The sequence below is a fragment of the Limulus polyphemus genome, unplaced genomic scaffold, assembly GCF_000517525.1.
Source record: "Limulus polyphemus unplaced genomic scaffold, Limulus_polyphemus-2.1.2 Scaffold528, whole genome shotgun sequence".
Taxonomy (NCBI): domain Eukaryota; kingdom Metazoa; phylum Arthropoda; class Merostomata; order Xiphosura; family Limulidae; genus Limulus; species Limulus polyphemus.
In genome coordinates, this window is record NW_013666138.1 from 1,519 (window position 1) to 7,211 (window position 5,693).

Here is a 5,693-nt window from a genome sequence, read left to right on the forward strand (position 1 = left end):
GCAAGACTTGCATTGTCTACTAAGAAAGTTAGTAACCGGTAGTCGTCGGGTTAATAGCATGTGGCATGGAAAGTATTGTATGCAATTCTACCTTCTTATTTCAATATAATTTTTTTTCGAAGTTAATCAGTTATTCCAGAAAGATATGTGTGTTTACACATAACACGAGTTCAAGAAAGTCGCTCAGTTAATTTCGTTCCAGCTACCTTTTTTCTTTGTCATTCTCTTGAGATAACGCCTGGTATGCTGTGAGAGGATATTGCTGTAAGGCTGCACCTGGTGCATGAATATAGGCAATGATAGATCAGGTAATGTCTCGAGGTTACAATAAACCTCCATTATGTTTTAACATGAATGACGAGTCATGTGTTTAGTGCTGGCCGTTCTGGATAAATTTGACGTTGCTGTCTAACTAAGTAAAGTATAGTTTAATCAGTCTGGAATAGGGTTTCGACCAATGCAGTTTGGAGAAATCGTAGTTTACGGTCTATTTAATATGGTCGTTCATCATCCATAAGTAAGTACACACACACTGTGTTTCTGTTTTCAAATGATTCATATTTTTCATTGCATTTTGTGCTCAGTCTTTATTTCCTTCTAAGGAACTCATTCACACAAAGGTCTCAGAATTGCTTCGTAATGAATAACTTGTTCGATTCTTCCACTTTTCTGAGGATTTATCTTGTCGCTCAAACGAATGTGAGTTCGACCTGAAAATATCACACAGGGAAGAGAACAACATTATCACTTGTCCCTAATTCCACCAGCACTAAAGCTTCATAACTGTTGCTTATCGATAAGGTAAGATAATTTTAAAGTATATGTAAGTATAATTGGCTTAATTAATATGAAAAATAAAAGCTGTAGCTTATTTTAGGTTTAGGATAAGTAATATCTAATAAATAAAAAACATTAATAAAATTTAGAGTTATCTGGCAACATTAAGAAACTTTTAATCATCGTAGTCCTTTTATAAATCTTTTTCTATAGAGTTATCAGGCAAAAAAAGGATTTATGGATTCAAATCCTTTTTCTGCCTTCATCTACGTATTTTACCATATGGTCAGAAACTCATTTGCAACTAAAGTGCGTATTGATGGATCTCTGGTTGATTCCTTACACATGAGTGAGAAACCTTTTGCTGTCAGAGTTGGTTAGAGAGTACGGAAAAATATAACAAATGGTGGCTCAGACTTGAAAAGCGAAGTGGCATTCATCCTTTTGTCCTCTCTACAATGTAAATCGGTTAACTCTCTACTCTTATATTACATTTAAGTATGTCTCGTTTTTTATTGTAATCAAATTACTTTACCACTGTCAAAGAAAACACATTTAAAATAACTCATTCAAATTATTTATTCTGAATTGTATAAGCAGCTACATTTTATTGGAATTTTCAATAATTAGCGTATTCAGTGCAAGTTTTAATATTAGTAGTATAATCTATAATTTAGACCTTTGAAATGTAATACCATTTTACTGAACGATAAGGTCGAAAATTGAATGAAATTAGACTGAAACCAATTTATCCTAAACAAATCTAGGAACACAATAAATGCCACTGCATAAAACTTTTATGTGATATCAATGCATATAGAAAAAGCATCACTGTTACTATCAGAATAATCAGTAAACAAGAAGAATAAACATAAGAGAATTTAAACAAAAACAAAAAACTGTTTTAACAAAGGCCTAGTTTTTGTTTGTTTGTCCTGTTGCAGTAGATAGATAGATATGGGTATATCATCTGTTATTTTTCGAAAGTTTGGAACAAAAGTAAAGATATTTCGATTTTGTATGAATATTATTTTTCCCCATTATTTGTGCTGCTCCTTAAAATAACATGCATAAAATGAGATGCTACATTATTCTTTTGTATTTTGTTTATTTTTATGGCGAAGCTACTTAGGCTTTCTACTACCGTCCCTAATTTTTAAGTACTGAAGACAGTTAGTCAGTAATGCCGTACCATTTTTCATCTACCCTAAGGGATTGGCTGTCATTATATTAATGCACTCACAGCTTACAGATTCAAAGCCGACTCGCCAGTTCCGAAATTCATAGCTCTACCACAGGGTCAACCCACACTGTCATTATTTTTTACTGATATATTTTCCTGAATCTAGACAACTTTCAAAACCATTGTTCTTCTAACGAACATTGGCTTATTTTACACTTTAAGAAACTGTTTTTTTTTTATAAAATATATTGCTACTTGTGATCAAAAACCAAAACTTCTTTCATGCCTATTCTTTAGAAACTAGCTGTTAAAAAACATGTTCTAGAATTTGTCTTAAAATTGGAACACCACATTTGCAAAGTGCTTTTAAAAAGAGTTCTACATGGCTTGATTATGAAATATTTCAGAATGGCAGTGACTTCATTCTCCGAATACAATACATATTTTAAATGCAACATACGGGATATATATATATATAAACTATAATAATTTAAACATTATAATTAATCAAGAAATACACATGCATAGAATTGGATCCACTAACAACAATAGAACGTGACATCGTTATTTTACTGATATATTTTCTCAATTTAGCCAACTTTCGAAATTATCGTTCTTCTAAATATTAACAGTACCTATATTAACATAATACCAAACATTTTTCATTGTATCCATTTACGATATTGTGAGCATTTTTTAATATGCATATATAAATTTACAATGAGTGTTGAGATAACATTTTATTATGAATTGTGTTACATAGATTCATAGTCTAAATAGAATTATAAATATGTGCTATAATTTGAATATCTATCATTCTTAACATATGTTATTAGGCTCAGTCAGTAATAGCTTACATACTTTTTAAAATTTTGAAGATCAATATATTACCTGTTCCAGCGAAATATCAAGAAAACAAACTAAATTATTAGATATTATAATTCGCTCAAACTGCTCACAGTGGGAATTAAATAATTGAATAATCTGTAGATGAAACATGCATGTGAGTAGTTATAAGATCACTATGGAGACGAAAATGTGACGTCATATGGAATTAATATGCATATGCAGATGATAAGCTAATAATATGTGTATAATTAACCCATTTTAATTAAAAGTCAATTCATTAATTAGATGATAATGATATGCAAATTAATTTATGTTTAATTAATAGTTTATTAATTAACCCTGTCACTACGTATGGGTAGGGGTCAGAGGACATGTCATCACGTTTATAGACTTATATTCAAAATTTTATTGAACTACTGTTTTATGGATGTATGTCATTAAGTTTGGTATCAAATCATAGAGTATAATTCAAATGTTAGTTTTATACATTAGCTAATTTCTTAATTTAAAATTAAATATTTAAACAAAACTCCTAAATATCGATTTTTGTGTGTCACCTGGTATCTTGAATACAGCTTTAGTTCAAATTAAATGTTTGCTACATCCAAATACAAAGTTTATAGTTTCTTACGAATTGGATACTCAAATTACCGATATTGACAAGCTAGAATATAAAATAAGGACCTCTTATCTTTTTTATTTTCTGAGATATTATTATATTTTGTGAATCAAACAAGGTGGCCCTACCCACCTCTTCCATTTTTGGAAATAACCTAAACTCAGAATTTCCCCCACCTGGTTTTTCAGCCTTTGCAAAGTTTTACGCGGGAGAAACCGTCTTTTTCTATGTAGACTCGAAGAAAGTAAGACTAAATAGTGATCGACAAATGATATTTTTAGACCCAAATACAGCTTACTTAGTAAGCCTGATAAATTACAGTGGAATTTTGTGATATTGATACATTAATTTATGATTTTTGTGTTATTTCAACATGCATATATAAAACCTCAAAAATTATTTTGTTTCACGTCCTTTATGTGCAAAATTCTTCAAGGTTTAGCAAATTACAGCAAGTGAGTACAAACTTCGTAAGTAGAAGCGATCATTGTTTTCTATATTTCTTTATTTACTATTCTATGTTTTAAGAAAAATAACTGAAATTTAAGAATTTATTTGTTAATAGTACTAATATATACACATTAATGTATTTATAAACGAAATGTGACCGAGTTCTACAATATACTGGGTCACTAGAACAAAGCTAACACAGTTGTACTTTGTAAAGACCAGTTTTATACTATTGGATGTGGTAAAATGAGCTGCACGAGCTGTGGGATGCCAACTTCTGTAATATTAGTCAGACACAGCTGAAAGGTCAATAAAATAAAAATAATAAATATACATTGATGAATAATGTTACGAGATTTAAGCTATTAAGAATAAACATTTGTAGTTATTCTAGAACGAAAAAAGGCATAATTTAGATCTATTGTCTAATTTTTATTGGTGGTTATGAGGTTGGTCAAATCGACCTAACACGTCCAGAGATAAGAAAGAGAAAATAACAGATAAAATATAAAGTTTTTCTAAAAAAATTTTGATAATTATCTGGAGGATATATAGAGTTCACATGTGAAATTCGACAATTTTCTGATGCATAGAACTATTCATAATCTTAGAATCCAAATTATTTTGCATTTTGAATATTCAACATTCGAAAAGAAAAAAATACACAAGCAAATCATGAATTAAAAAATCTTAAAACTTAGTTAAAAATTTGATATTTTGTGTATGAAAGCCTTGTTTACTGATAATCTGAAAAAAGTCGTGAAGATACAAGTACATTTATGGTTACTTTGGTGGATACAGACTGGGTTGAATCCACCCAGATCACAGTCAAAGAGTTAAAAGTTAATTAATTAATTAGGTGTAAATTATATGCAAATTAACAATTACTACCAAATTAATGTTGAGTAATTACAGTTCAATTAATTAAATGGATATCTGATATGCAAATTGAAAGTAATTAATACGTAATTAACTTATCTTAATTAAAAGTTAATTAATTAGATGATTAATATGCAGGTAATAATCAAATTATTTTTTTCAATAATGAATGTGCAAATCAGCAGATATTCTTCCAAGAAATTATTATGTTTTTGTAGCTAAATTTTAGAAATCATGTTATTTCTCGAACATTGTCTAAGCAAGTCCTTGAGGTTAGATGATGTTTTCCAAGAAATACAAGATGGTTTTCACAGGCAATTCATGGAAATCAGTCTGTTTTTGTTCAATTTTAAGTTAGTGATATTATCATAATCAAATCCATTATAGATACAAGAGTGGGACTTCATCATTATTTTCTGTCACTCATATATCACCAACTGTGTATATAAAGGCTGGCAAAACATTCATTCATCAGTTCAAAGTTCAACTAATTGGTGAGGATAGCACGAAGGTAACTGGTTGTTTATATGCTACTACATAACTTGTTGAGAATGATATTTTCTTAGTTAAATCTATATTTATTATGATGCACAGGTAATCATTTTTCTTGACTGTTATATGTTTTATTTATTTGTTACACAATTGACATGATTATAGTCCACAATTGGCTGCAAAGAAATTTTGAATCAAAATCCCTTATTACTATCAAAAATGGAACATCAACATCATGATTCATCGCTCTTTTTCAGAAGTGATTAACTACCAGAACAGTTTCATGCGCATCCACTTGGAAATGACCTATATATATATATATATATATATATATATATATATATCAATTCTCCTATTAATAGATGATAGGAAGACTATATATTATACTACTACACGAGGTAATTAAGTTACGGTAAACGGGTAGGTTATTTACGGTTAACCCCC

General features: G+C 29.5%; 1 long non-coding RNA gene across 3 annotated transcripts in view; it reads left to right on the forward strand.

Moving 5' to 3' along the window:
• Nucleotides 1-17: 17 nt before the first annotated feature.
• LOC111085649 overlaps nt 18-5,693 on the forward strand; it is a 35,153-nt gene continuing 29,477 nt past the window's right edge. For 2 of the 3 annotated variants that reach the window (XR_002610454.1, XR_002610453.1), the window contains exon 1: nt 18-801. This is a non-coding gene — a long non-coding RNA (uncharacterized LOC111085649). The remainder of the gene's footprint in view (nt 802-5,693) is intronic. The other variant, XR_002610455.1, reaches the window with a different exon arrangement.